At 41.4% G+C, this 15301-nt stretch overlaps 1 protein-coding gene across 2 annotated transcripts in view; it reads left to right on the top strand.

The window, feature by feature from the left end:
- The first annotated feature begins 14320 nt into the window (after positions 1-14320).
- The window catches only part of CCSER2 (coiled-coil serine rich protein 2), a 215429-nt gene continuing 214448 nt past the window's right edge, over positions 14321-15301 (top strand). For both annotated transcript variants that reach the window (XM_063085363.1, XM_063085365.1), the window contains exon 1: positions 14321-14540. The gene's annotated coding sequence lies outside the window, so the exon portion shown is untranslated. The remainder of the gene's footprint in view (positions 14541-15301) is intronic.

Below are 15301 nucleotides of genomic sequence, written 5' to 3'. Positions count from 1 at the left end.
AGATGCAGTGTGTCAAGCAAAGCCTCCTAGCTCCCCTGACATATGTGCCCTGGAGCTCAGTATAAGGCAAAGGAGGGAGTAGAAAGGAAAGGGAATCAGACATTGCACGGAAGACTCTATGGCTCAAACTGTCCCCTAATATATATCTCCCTTTCTTCAGTAGTGGTGGACTTTGTATCTGGGCACAGGGCTACAGAGAAGAGAGAACACATTTGCCAGCCTTCCAACAATGAGGTGTGGCCCTGACTAAAGTTTGGTGGAGAAACATAAGAGGAAGTGTCCTGAAGCCACTTTCAGGAACTATCCTTAACAGACTGCTAGAGCATGCTTTTTGCCTTTTCTTCCTTTCTCCATCCTGCTGCCTAGAACACAGACACTGACTTAGACCTCAAAGATGAAAGAAAAATTGTTCAATGACATTTATTAAAGAAAGTAAAACAGGCTCGATTCAGGGCCATCACAATATGTGTAGGGAGTACAACAAGGACAATTGGGGATTTACAGCTAAAGAGCAGCGTGTGGGGCAGTAGATGGACAATTACCAAGAGGAGACATCAAGCGTAAGAAAGGATTCCGGCTAAGTCAACCTAACAGGATTCTTGCTGAAGACAGGACAAGGTGAGCAGACATCAACTGGGGGATGGTGCAGACTAACAAAACTGATTATGGATCAAGGTGTGATCAGATATGGAAAAAGGGGGATTCTAACCAAACCAGTTTAACAGAATTCTTGCTAAAATTGGACGATGCAGAGATGAACACAAAAGTCTAAAAGTCAGACCTAGTCGAAAAAGAATTCAAGGGAGCTTGAGTAGAATTGGGCCAAGGAAAGAATCTTTGTCAAGAGCCACACTCTAGGGAAGGTAGAGAAACTTCAAGATAAATTGATGTAATCAAGCCCCCATACCAGCCTTGAACCACATGCATCCTGACTTTTCCATGAGGGAGAAATAAATTCTGATCTAGTTGCAGCCTCGGTCTCGTTGAAGTTTTCTTTTTCTTTTCTTTTTTTTTTTTTTTTATAACCTACCTTATCCTAAGTAACAAACTACCACCTATTCAGAATTCTCAAGGAATACATTTTATTTTTTAGGTTTTGTTTTATTTTTAATTGGCACATAATAATTATACAAGGAAATCGATTTTAATGTTTATTGTTTAAATCCCTGCTGCCAGCAATGGCAATGATTAATTTATAGATGTTGATTTAAAAGGTGTTAACCATTCTTACTGCCTGCCTTTCCAACCTATAGTAAATCCTTCAGCTTGAAAGCTCAGCCTTAGTGGGTGTGTGAGCAGGAGAGGGGGATATGGAGCATGCATATGGAGCAGAATAGAGGAGTTTGGAATTGTTCTTCTGGGAGGTTGAATTCCAATATGCCCAGGTTACCCAGAAGACACCCTGGGCACCTACATGCTCAGAGAACCTCAGCCCAACACCTGCTTGACCCACAGTGTCAGGAACAGACTTCTTGCCTCTCTCCACAGGAGCCTTATGGAGAAGCACAAAATCTCTTCTGATCTCTGTTGGAAAACTGGCTCCTGGCCAGTGGCCTGGGATACAGATCTTCTCCACAACTGGTATCAAGTACCAGGAAAATTGGAAGCAAAATTGGCAGAGGAACCTGTTGGGAAGAAGTGAGAAAGATGGCCCAGGGTCACTATGTGGGTGGGTCCCTCACTGGCACCACCACTGGCTTGGTGGTACGTGGACGTGCTTACCCAGTGTAAAGGTCAGGGGCAATTTTCATAGTTTTTGAGAGAAGCCTCTCTGGGTTGCTGGTGCTTGGCCCGCTGCCCTCCACCCAGATCTAAGCAAGACTGGAAGTGCTCAGCTGCTGCCAGCTGATCTGGAGTGCCCGCGCTGCTTGGAGAAGCTGCTTCTGAGCCCCGCCCACCATTTCAGACTGAGATAGATGTCCGCTCACGTAACTCAGATTTGCTATGCCCTCTGCTAATGCTAGTCCTCTCTGCAGTGTCCTCAGTCCCCCAGCCTTGGGATTATCCACTATCCCTTTCCCAGCTGGCCCATTGTTGAGCCAATTGCCCAGGATGGGGATGACAGGAGTGGGTAGGATGGCAGAGAGACTTCAGAGGGGCCTACTGTGTGTACAAGAGCTGAGATGAGGCCGAGCCATCTAGCAGAATATTCTTAAGAAGAAGAAGAAGATACTTAGTCCTGAAGAAGCCAAGAGAACTCTATCTCCCCTGACTACCTTGATGGAGTCTTCTGCCTGGAAGGGTAGACAAAGGACATTGCTCCAACGACCAGAAGAGTCAGGAGACATCACACTTCGAGGACCCAACTCTTCCCTCCTGTCCTTCTCCCATACATGGGGTCTTCAAAAAGTTTGTGGAAAGATTTGAATTATCTTTTAATTCTATTTTTCCATGAAGTAGCCTCATATACTCAGATGTTGGCTTAGAGAGAGAAGCAGAAAATGGAGGCAGCCGTGGAGACATGGTTTTTTTAATCCAAAAATGATAAAAGACTTCTTAAAAGGCATTGTTTAAAAGACCACCTATAATCCAAGTTTTAAATAGATTGATATTTTAGTAATTTTTTTCCCCAAAATCAGCAAGCAGAGACTCAGGGGAAAAATCCAGATTAATTATAGTCAAATAAGGGGATTTACATTTCTCTGACATTACAGGCTGAATTGTGTCTCCCTAAAATTCACGTTGAAGTCCTTACCCCTAGTGCCTCAGAATGTGGCAGAATTTGGAGAAAGCCTCTTTAAAGAGATAAGAAAGTTCAAATGAGGTCATTAATGTGGGCCCTAACCCAACACAACTGGTGTTTCTGTAAGAGGAGATTAGGATGAAGACAGGACAGAGAAAAGACCATGTGACGCCATAGGTTGAAGACGGCCAACCATACACTGAGGAAAGAGGCCCCAGCATGAAACCAACCTTGCCAGCATCTTGATCCCAGACTTTCAGTCCCCAGAACCATGAGATTATGTTTCTGTTATTTACACCATCTAGTCTGTGTGCTTTGTTATGGCAGCCCCAGCAAACCAATACATCTACATATTTGAATAGCGGTGTGAATGAATTTACAACCCCACTATATCTTACATTTTTTACATAAATGGGAGCATGTTGAAATAATATCTAGTTATTTAGCACTTCCTATGTGTCTGGCATTGTTCTAAGGGCTTACATATATTTGACTCATTTAATTCTCATAACAAGCTCATTTGATTCCCATTTACAGATATGAAAACTGGGGGAGAGAGAAATAAAGTCACTTGCCCAAAGCCTCACAAAGTGTAAGTGGCAAGTGGCAGATACAGGATTCAGAGTCAGGAGGTCAGGCTCCAGAGCCATGCTGAGGGATCCCAGAACAGGGAAACTTGGTTTTTCTCTTAAAGATATTTCCTGCTAGCTTTTCATGTCAGTGCACATGTATATACTGCATTTGTTTTAGGAGCCACGTGGAATTCTATGTTTTTATTCTAGGGCATAAAAACTAAACATGCATTGGTGTCTTTGCTGCTTTAGCAGTAGCTTTCTGTCCATCCTCAAGAAGAGTGACTCATCCAGAAAGAATGAAGGCGTTTCCTCTCTCCCCTACTGGAAGCAGAGATTGACCATTGTGTTCCACGTGTTGGCGGGCCCTCCTTAACTCAGAGAGGAGACACTTTTGCTTTGCCAGCTATTAGAGCCCTTTTTTGAGAAGCTTTACCTGAAAGGACTTCAAAACCAAATTATGAGAGAAAAGAAGCAAAATGAGTGTTTTTAAGGACAGTAGTAGACATTTGGAGCTGGCACTCTAAGAAATGTCTGGGGGTAGGGGACAGCATGATGGTCTCTAGGTCCAGTGCCTGGAGCCTGGCCCATTTTTAGTGGTTCCATCTGTGTGGTGTGTGGCCTGGAATAGGGCTGAGCAGGGGAAAGGAATGTAAGGGGTTCTGGTGGAGTGTCCAGGAGGGATAGAAGACCAGAGAGGAGTTGTCCTGCACCAGGAGGCAGCTGAGCCGTGGGGAGGACACTGCAGCAGTGGGCATGTCCCCTGCCTGCCCAGCCTCGTGGAAGAGCTGTTAACCCTTGCCCCACTGTGTGTTCTCCCAGCAGCTTGTCTGCCAGTGAGGGGCTCCCTCTTAGTAACCCAGGAATTAGGCAAGCTTTTGAGAAATCTAATTAAATCCTTTTTATCCCCCTCCTATTCTCTCAATTTTTCTTTGTGTTTGCTCCAATTTGCAGATGTCCTCAACTTTACTTTCTGTCCCTTCTACTGAGTTTTTATCGCTGCCGTATCTTTTTCATTTCCAAGGGGCTCTTTCATGTTTTCAGAACACTTTTTTTTTTTAACTGCATCTGTTCTTGTTTCATGGTTGCAATATTCTTTCCTATTTCTCTGAAAATATTATTTATCACTTTGGGGAAGTGAAGAGTAAGGGGGGATAGTTTTCTACTTTCTGCAGAGTTTCTGGCTCCTTTAAGGTCTACTTGTTTGGGTCTCTATCTTCCATGTTACAGGTTTGTCCTCTAGTGTCTTACAACTTTGGTTTCCCATTTGTTGTTAAGTGAGGAGGGAAAACTAATAGATTTTATAAAATGATATTCAATTATGTACCTATATGAAAGCGAATTTACCTTCTTTTCCAGGGAATATGGACCATTTGTGAAAATTGATAAAATATTAGGCCACCAAGAAAATCTCAAGAAATACCAAAGAATAAAACATAAAAATAACATGATCATAATGCAATGAAACTAGAAAATAAAGACTTTAAAAAAAAAATCTAAAAATGCCTTAGTCCTGGTAATTTCAAACACTTTATTAAACAACTCTTTGAGTTGAAGGGAAAATAAAAAATAAAATTACAGGATTTCTGGAAAATAGTAATGAAAATAAAGCATATAATCGGTGGTACTGCTAAAGCAGTTATCACAGGAAAATTTATAGCTTTAAATACCTGGTACAATAAAAATGAAAACATAAATATAAATTAATTTAACATCCCAAATAAAAACAGCATAAGTAAACCAAAGGAAAGAAGAAGAAAGGAATTAATACAGATAAAATTATAATGATTTGGAAAACAGAAAAGGGTAGAAATAATAAATCCAGAAGCTGGATATTTGAAAAACACAACAAAATACACCAGCTAGTGCTAATTTCTTAAATTAGCTTCAAAAAGAGAGAAAGCACAAATACACAAAAATAGAAATGACAGCATAAAAACAGAGAAAAAATGTAAGATGAAAGTACTTTATACCAATCTATGCAAATAAATGTAAAAATTTAGAAGAAATAAGGATTTTTAGGCAAAAGCGACTTACTAAAATTGACTCCATAGAGGCAGAGAGTCTGAACAAACTAATTACTGTAGAAGAAATAAAAAGACTAAATAGTTCTTCCACAAAAACAAAGAAACACTAAATGAAATGGTATCACACACACAAAAAATCATACATGATCTTTAAATATCAGCTCATTCCATTTTTACTTAAACTAGTTCAGATCATTTCATTTCAGGAAGTATCTGTAATATTTATGCCCCAACCTGACAAAGACTGCATAGCTTTTCTTTCAATAAATTTCAAATTTATTTGGAATAAATTTCAAAGATTCTTCTTTCAATAAAAGCAAACCACAGACCATTCTCACTTAAGAATTTCAATACAAAATAACTTAAAATAGAACCTAAAAACAAATTTAAAAGATACATCATGATCAAGTGGGGTTTATTATAAGAATCCAAAATTGTTCATTATCAGGAAATCCATTAATATATAATTATCTCCATAGATATAGAAAAGGCATCTGACAAAATTTGATATCCATTTGTTTTTTAAGGCAAAACACTCAGTAAACTAGTTATTGATAGATATGTTCTTAATATGACAAAAATATATATATACCATAGCCCAAAGTCCACATCTTACTAGCTTTTCTGCTAAAGTAATGAACAAAACGAAGATTTCACTATGTTCTCTACTGTGTAACGTGAAGTTGAAGGCATTAGCCAATGCTATTTACAAAGGACATGATTATATATCTGGAAAACCTTGAAGAATTCATGGGAAAGCTCATACAAACAGGGTAATTTAGTAAAGCACCACGTTTACAAAATCAAATTAACATATAAAAACCAAAGACATTGATACGTATAAACCAGAAACAAATAGGAGACATAATGGAAAAGGCTCCATTTGTTACAGCAGCACACAAATACCAGGACATAAAAATAACAGGTAATGTTCAAAAGATGAAAACTATAAAATAATTCTGAAATCAAAAGTGAATCAGAAAAAACAAAGACATACTAAGTCGCTGGTGTTGGGAAAATAGAGTAGTTTAATCAGGTCCCCTGACCGCAGGTCCAGTTGGGTGTGGTTCAGGGTGTGGTGCAGTACATTCTTTGTAAAGAAATTGCGTGTGGGTGGGTGGAGTTAGTGTGCATGTGTGCCAGTGTATCTTTTTAGTTTTGTTGCTATTCTGGTGTGTTCTTCAGTTGTGTGGAGCAGCAGCCTTGAACTACTGGTCAGCAGAGAGCTCATGTCTAAAAATAGAGTATGTTTACTTTGCAGGCAGCTGCTCAGTTTTTCTTTGGACTTTGCCGGTAGCAGTTGAGTTTTGAGTTTTTCTTTGGACTGCCTAGGTGGTAGACTTGTGGGTGCAGAAATAAAGACTACTCTTTCTTTAACCAAGGCTCCAAGGACCTTTTTTTCCAGTTACCTAGCTCATAGACCTGCATGTGAAAGATTTGTGACCCAGTCTGGACAACGGACTTGAGGGGTCTGTGAGCTCCAGACCCAGCCCTAGCCCTACAGCTGGATAGACAGATTCATCCTCAGAGAGATGAGAATTAATATGAAAAATTATATAACTAATTTATAAATTCAAAGCAATTCCAATAAAAATACCATCTTATTTTTTTCCTGGAACTAGATAAGTTGATTCTAAAATTATCTGGAAGAACATAGAAGCAAAGGTAGCCAGAAAACTGGGAAAAAAAAGTGGGGGTTGGGTGCTGGGGGCTAGCCTTACCAGATATTAGAATGTATTATTCAGTTTCTATATTTAAAACATTTTGGTAATGGCTCGGTAGCGCATAGAAAATTCAGTGGAACAGAATTAAAAATCCAGAAATAGACTGAAATGCATTCAGAAAGGTAATACATGACAAGGCAGCATGACTCAGAACAGTAAGGAAATGACTTTTTAAAATTCTCTTTTTAGTTGAGGTATAATTATCATATAAAAATACACAGCTTTTATTTGTGCAGTTCAATGAATTTTGACAAATTTATACAACAATGAAACCACCATACCAATCAGAATATAGAGCATTTTCAGAACCCTGCAAAGTTTTCTCGTACCACTTCCCTTTAACATCCCCCTCATCTACCCTCAAAGCAGCTCCTGTTCTGATTTCTATCATCATAGGTTAACTGTTTCTGTTCAAGGATTTCATATAAATAAAATCATACAGTATGTACTCTTCCGTCTGCTTCTTTTGCATGTATCAGTAATTCATTCCTTGTCAATGCTGATCTAGTATGCTCTTGTATGAATATACCACAATGTATTTATCCACTTACCTGTTTATGGATATGTGATTGTTTACCGTTTTGGCCTTCATGAACATTCTCGTTTAGTTCATTTTGTGAGCGTATGTTTTCATTTCTCTTTAGTAAATAAAAAAAAAAAAAGTAGAGTTGTTGGATCATAGGGCAGGGGGATGTTTAACTTTTCAAGAAACTGCCAGAGTGAGCTTCCAAATAGTTTTACCATTTTAAATTCTGACCAGCAGTATATGAGAGTTCCTGTTGTTCCGCATTCTTTCAAACGTTTGGTGCTGTCAATCTTTTAAAATTCTTAGCCATTATAGTAAGTATGAAGTCTCATTGGATTTTAATTTGTATCTCCCTAGTGACTAACAATGTTAAGCAACTTTTCATGTGCTCATTCATGTATCTTCTTTTGTGAAGTGTCTATTCAAGACTGTTGCCCAGTTCAAAATTTGGGATGTTTGTCTTTTTATTATCTATTTGAGTGAGTTTTTAAAATATTCTTAATGTAAGTTATTTTTCAGATTCATACATTTTCAGATTCACAATTTTCTTGTGGTAATTAGTTTTTCCTTGAAAACATAATATAACTTATTTTAAAATATTCAAGACTAAGTATATTTTATTGTAGCAACTATTTGGATAATTTTATTGATTTCTTTTAGGGTTTCTTTTTATATTCCAGATCTCTTCCACTTTAGAGGAAACAATAATTTGGGGGGAAAATATTTCTTTCATTAAGATTATCAAATGTATAACTATAAAGTTAGTCATACACAGAATTTTTTAATAATTAAATTTATTATGGGTCTATTGTTAGCCCACATATTAGCATTAATGATTAACTTCAGATACTTCTATTTTTATGTAATATTTAATTATTTTAATTCTCATAAGAAAAAAATATTTCTTAGCTTTTGGGGGCCCTCCTATGTCACCTTCTGCAAGATTAGGCAGTTTAATATATGTGACAGCACTTAGCACAAAATCTAAGCTGCTGTAGAAAATGGTATATTTCCTAAAAAAATTAAAAATACCATTGCCGTATGATTCAGCAATTCCACTTTTAGGTATATACTCAAAAGAATTGAAAGCAGGATCTTGAAGAGATATTTGCACACCCGTGTTCATAGCAGCGTTATTTACAATAAACAGAAGGTGGAAGCAGCCCAGGTGTTCATCAACAGGTGAATGGATAAACAAAATATAATCTATACATCTAATGGAATATTACTCAGCCGTAAAAGAAAAGAATCCCAACATATGCTGCAACAGGGATGAACCTTGAGGACCTTATGCTGGGTGAAATAAGCCAGTCACAAAATACTGTATGAGTCCACTTGTATGAGGTACCTAGAGTAGTCAAATTCACAGGGACAGAAAGCAGGTTGCCAGGGGCTGAGGAGAGGGGAAAATGGAGAGTTATTGCTTAACGGGTACAGAATTTCAGTTTTACTGAAAGATGAAGTGTTCTGGAGATGGATGGTTGGGATGGTTGTGCAGCAATGTAAGTGTACTGAATACCACTGAACTATACAATTAAAAATGGTCAAGACAGTAAATTTTACATTGCATGTATTTTACCACAATAAAAAAATTGGAAAAAAACCTGGTGCATTTCAGGTTCACAGTCACATTGGCTTAGTCTAGTTTCGCAAGAAAGAAAAACATAGAACCAATGTGAACTCTGCTTGAAGTGGACAACTTAGTCATTGAGAAACCACAGTCTCTCTTGAGCCTCCACGGCAGGGTTGCAAACTGCAGTGCTTACAGGAACCAGGCAGGCGAATGAAAGCACGGAATCAGTGTAAGACAAAAGGGCCTGCTGTGGCTCTGGCAAATTGAAGAGAACTGGAAATATGGGCTTTATGTGAAATGCATCAATTTTTAAATGTTGGTAACTAATTCAATGTTTGGTTGTTTTTTTAATCATGGTGTGTGCTAAACAAAATGTACCTGTTGGCTGAACTTGATCTGCTGCTGTCATTCTGCAAACTCTGCACAAGAGAGAAGGGAAAGAATGTCCACGTATAGGAGTTATGCCTGCTGTGGTAGCCCTCACCTTCCTGGGCCTGGGCCATGCATCTTAGAGGATGAAAGGAAGGAATTCATCCTATTCTGTTCCTTGGCTGACAAGCAGGCTTCTCCATCTTCAACCAGTAGGCCAGGGCTTGGATACTCTGTCATCTACTGTGGGAGATGCTTCTTTTTATCTATCTATCCATTTATCATCTATTTTTAATTGACATGTTGATTGTACATATTTATGGGGTAAGGAGTTTTATTTCAATACCTTTATACAATGTGTGGTGAACAAATCAGGGGAATCAGCGTATTCATCATTACAAAAATATATCATTTCTTTGTGATACAAGCATCTCTTCTAGCCAATTGAGAACACACAATAAATTATTAATTATTCATGCCTAGAATTACTGTTGACCACTAGAACTTATTTATCCTATCTAGCTGTGATTTCATTTCTGTTAACTAACTGGGAGATGATGCTTCTTGTTGCCAGATTCTAGGTGCCAGAAGACATAAGGCATTTAAAGGTAGAGAGATTCGGACCAACAAAGAAGCCCTTCTGTGACCATGGGAGCCAAGAGTTCCCATTACACTGCTGTCTGGGGAGACCTGGTGATTTCTTCCAGGAAATCAATCCCACTGACTCTTGTCCTTGTTCATGATTTAATTCCATGTATATAGAATAGTGCCTGGGACATAGGTGCTCAGTAAATACATACTTGTGGCAGGAGGAAGAAAATTTCATCATATTCCTGTTTTATTTTTGATGGTCTTCAGAACCACCTTCTACTGGGGCTCTGACCAACTGCTTCATTGTGTTATTTGTCATGGAACCGTAAAACTTCCCTTAAAGAAGGTCTCTGTCTCATGTCAAGAGGGTCTTAGCAAGGGAGAATTTAGGTTGTAGATGAAATTAAGGCTGCTAATCAGCTGACCTTTAAAAAGGGATATTATTCTGAATCATCCAGTTGGACCCAATGATTCTTTAAAGTGGAAGACTGAGACACAACAGGAGGTCAGAGTGATGAAATGTGAGAAGGATTCAAACTACTGTTGCTGACTTTGAAGAGGGAGGAAGGGGCCACAAGCCAAGGAGTGTGGGTGGCCTCAAGAAGCTGGAAAAGGCAAGGAAACAGATTCTGCTCTAGGACCTCCAGAAGGAAATAGCCCAGTGAGGCTAAAATCATTTTGGATTTCTGACCATCAGAATTATAAAATAATAAATGTATATTGTTTAAGAAAAAAGAAAAAAGGGATCCAGGAACATTAACTCAAAACAAATAAAACATATCAAGGATGTCTATAAAAGTAAGAAAATACACTAGAGTGTTATTGTGATTGTACTAAGTATGTGGGTATATTAGAATTGTGGGAAAAGTCTTTTCCTACTTTTCTTTTTTGTGCTTATGCAGTAGTTTCTTAGTCAGTTTGGGCTGATATAAATAACAAATTGCCATAGCCTGGGTGGCTTAAACAACACAAATTTATTTCTTACATTTCTAGAGGCTGAGAAGTTCAAGATCAAGGTGCTGGCAGATCCAGTGTTTGGTGAGGCCCCGCTTCCTGGTTTGCACATGATTGTCTTCTTACTGGATCCTCACCTGGTGCTGAGCAGAGGGAGAGAGATCCCATGTCTCCTCTTCTTTTTATAAGGACACTAATCCCATTATGAGGGCCCTGCCCTCATGACCTCATCTAATCTCAATGACTTCCCAGAGGCCTTACCTCCAAATACCATCACCTTGGAGGTTAGGATTTCAATATATGAATTGTGGGAGGACACAAACTTTCAGTCTATAACATTTAAATACCTTTTTAAATCTAACATAAAAATTCATAGTAAAAATGTATAAGTATGCTTATTGACTCTTCTCTAGACTCAACCTCAGACAAATTCATACAGATGTCTGTAAATCAAACTCTTTTCTATCTCCCCCTCAACCCCTCCCCATCCCCACACAAATATTCTGGGCTATCATACTGTTTGTTTTGTAACAAGTGAGTTCCAGGCTGCAACCCTGTGAGCTCTTCCAACTCCCTGTTCCTGTGCTCTCTCTGACACTCTCAGGCTCATCCAAAAAATAAAAACAAGGAAGGGTGGTCAAACCATGTACATTTCCACCGTATCATTTTATACTGTTTGCCTCTGACTCTTCATCTTCCATCCTGCTCCTGCAGCTCATGGGCTGGGTCGTGCCCTGGCTTTCTCAGCTGTTGTCACCCATGCCTAGATTGTGTTGAAGATTGTCACAGTTGTGATATTTGCCCACATAACAGCATGTGACACTTAGACCATTGTCTCTCATCAGTCCTTCAAGACTTCCTGGAAGATGGTCATCTCTAGAGGGTCCTTCCTACCTAGTTTGGATAATTGTTGAAGAGGCATTTTAGTTCAGGGTTCGTGAAGTGTGGTCCCTAAAGCACTGTTATCCCTGGGAACTTGTAAGAAATGCAAATTCCTGGGCCCCACCCCAGGCCTACCGAATCAGAAACTCTGGGGGCGGAGCCAAGCATTCTGTGTGGTACCAAGCCCTCCTGGAGATTCTGAGACATGCTAAAATTTGTGAACCACGGCTCAGCTTGGTCTGCCCTCTCATCCTTAACCTCATCCATAAGCAATCTTCAGACACTCAGGGGACAGACTTCTAGGGATATACATTCTATATATATTTAAAATTAGAATTTTTTCTTTATATAATTTGAAGTGGTATTCTAATTGTATTTTCTAAGATTCTGCATTTGTCTGCTTGGCATCCACTGATCACAAGGCCAAACTAATGGCTAAAGTTGTTTACACGTCCACCCTAACCCAGCTTTCATGTGAAAATCATATTACATGTGAAAATCATATTACAAACCCTCCGACAAATCCCAAGCCTATATTTCCCCTGCTCTAAATCACCCAGGGACAGGTACCAGACAACCTGAGACCACCCCTACAACCTAGAGCCTGCTAACATTATTCAAAATAGCCAATCCCAAGCTGTTTCCCCTGCCCTATCTTGCCTTTCCCACAGAAATTCCAGTAAAAATTCCAGTCTGGACTTTCCCCCTGCTACTGCTTCTGCCTCCTGATCAAACCTGGTGTTTCTCCATGTGGTCTTGCATGGTGTGGTATGCTCCAGCTCTCAGGAAATGTAATAAAAATCTTTCAACACATTGATCTCTCTGTGTAATCACAGTCATCTCCATAAATTAAAATCCTGTGGGTACATTTTGAAACAAGTGGCTAATAGAAATAGAATCAATGTGACATGATGACAAACAAAGAAATGAGGAAATTGGGACAAAGACAAAATAGGAATGGGGAAAATTAGGTGAAGCTGGAAAATATCCTATGTGCAAGCACCCAGTAATGCTCCTACCTTTGCAAAGGAGGAAGGGAATGGTAACTTAGTACTGTAGTTCACAACTGCCAAAGAAAAGAGAACACATGATCATGTCAAGTATTTGGGGAATCCTAGTAGTTTAGAGAAGCACAGCTTTTCCTGGTTTGAGGAACTGAGAGAAATTTCTTTCCCAGGTCCTCATATGGAGACTTTGAGAATGTAGCATCTTCCTCAACTCCCAAGGACAAGCTGTGGGGAGCCATTTCTTGTACCATCTCTCAACTTAGCTGATGGCATAAACCCCAAAGCCCGTTTTAGTAACCGCATATTTTGAGTGATGCTCTTAAGGGGTGTGTTCAAGAGTTCTGTCCGGTGTTTGCTTTTCTAATGATCTCACTTCATCCAAAAACTTGGAGAGAGTTGAGGCCTAGTGTTTCTCAACATTTTAAACATGCATAATCTCACTTTTTAATCAAGAAATCTGATCTTTACTTTTAAGAGTTTATATAAATCTAAAATAAAAATAAAAAATTTAAATATAAAAGTATATTATAAATAAAATGTGGTTTTACAAATCAGGCATTCCTCTCCTCCCTTTCCTCTTTGAATTTCACTGATCTGGAGACATGGACAAAGTGGATACTTTTCAAGAAGGTCTTAAACATTATTTATTGCAGCGGTGACTTACGAGAGAAGCTGATCTATAGTCAGGTACGGGCAACTCCATTGCTTTAACAACTGGCCAGACCAGGAAGGCTTCCAAGGTGAGGACTCTCAAGGGAAAGTCAGGCCATTGAGGAAGGCAGGAAGATGGCCTGTGGGTGACAGAAGCCCCAAAGGGAAGGAGGACCTAGTTCCTGGCCAAAGGAATCCAGATTGATGGCGCCATGGAGTGGCCCTGAATGTCAGCACTCAGGGTGCCCCTTCCCCTCAGCCTCAGCAAAGTCCAGTGTTTTGACGTGGTAGGCGGGTATGTGGTTTCGGCACACCCCAGAGCACTGGAGGGCAGGGAACAGGCATGAACTTGCAAACACAAAATGTTGGGGGAGACTCAGTCTCACTGCTCAGACCACTCCTAGCTTTTCGGCGTATAGAGGAAGAGTTGACAGATTTGACCTCGGTCAAGCAGCAAATTTTAGCCTAGCAGGCTGGAGAGGCGAGGACAGCCGCAGGACTTGCATCAGTGGTTGGGCTGAGCAAAAGCCTGAGTCAGGGTAGAAGAAAGCAAGGTCAGTGGAGGAAGGCGGGTCCCGAAGCGGGGGCGGAGCCTAGGGAGGCTGGCGAGAGGGAGGAGGCGGGGCCACAGGTGGGCTGAGGTCGGAGTCAGGCAGCGGGGGCGGGCGCAAAGGCGGGGCCTGCCCGCGTGAGGCTTGCGCCTGCGCACGGGGCTTCCCGGGGGCGGGGCTGCGCGCGCGCGGTGCACGGGCCCTGGAGGGCGGAGTCCAGGAGGGCGCCGGCGAGGGAGGGGGCGCGGCGGCTCTGGAGTCCGACGCTCCCTCAGGCCTCCGACGCGATGCTGGCTGCTGCGGGTCAGGCGCTGAGGCTGGCGGGCATGTGACGAGCGGTTCCTCGCCTCACCTCTCGTCCTCGGGCCTGCAGGTCACTGGGCGACCCCCAGCCGGACTGCGGCCGAGAAGGCAGCGCGTCCTTTGCACGGTGAGAGCCCGGGTCAGGGCCAGAGCGGGGTCCGGGGTCCGGTCTGGTGTCCGAGGAAGCCCTGGAGTGGGGGCGCGGTCCTGGCGAGGCGGAGGCCCGGGCGCCCGGGATGCGGCGGTGGCGCCTTCCGCCCTCCCGGGCTTCCCGGTCTAGCACCCCGCGAGACTCCGAGGCGGGGCGAGCGTGGAGCGGGAGGCCGGACGTCCCCCCGCCCCACGGGCTGTGACAGCGCGCCGGGGCCTCGGGCCGTTGGGGGCTACCGCCTTTTTCTGAGGAGAAATCTGGGCGAGGCGAGATACCGAGTGATTTCTGAGCCGGGATGCTTATGAGGGTTGATAGGGGAAAGTACCGGGGTGCCCCGATTGAGTGGGATTTTTTTTTTTCTTTTTGATTAGTGGGCCAAAACAAAGACACGCCCTAAAACACATCCTGAGAGAAAACTTTGGTGCATCACACCGTTATCGTAGGTTCAGGTGCTTTTCCTTTTCTCTCCTCTTTAGGCATCTTCTGTTTTCATGCATTTATATATTTTTAATACACCTACTTTCTTGACAGTGAAAGGAGGAATGACTCCTTTGAGGTGGTCGTTGGGGGCTGAGCCGCAGTTTGAATTTCGATAACTGCAAATTCATCTTTGTAGGCTACCCAGCCAGGTGGGCTTGCTGTTCCTAGACTAGGCCTTGGCAGTGTGGAAAGTCCAGATGCACAGACCCTTCGTGGTCCCAGACTGGAATGCCAGTGCTTCATTCCCGTAGGTGCGA

Source organism: Cynocephalus volans, chromosome 2 (assembly GCF_027409185.1).
Source record: "Cynocephalus volans isolate mCynVol1 chromosome 2, mCynVol1.pri, whole genome shotgun sequence".
Taxonomy (NCBI): Eukaryota; Metazoa; Chordata; class Mammalia; order Dermoptera; family Cynocephalidae; genus Cynocephalus; species Cynocephalus volans.
The sequence above is the reverse complement of the archived record's forward strand: the minus strand, read 5'-3'. Positions and strand labels throughout refer to the sequence as shown.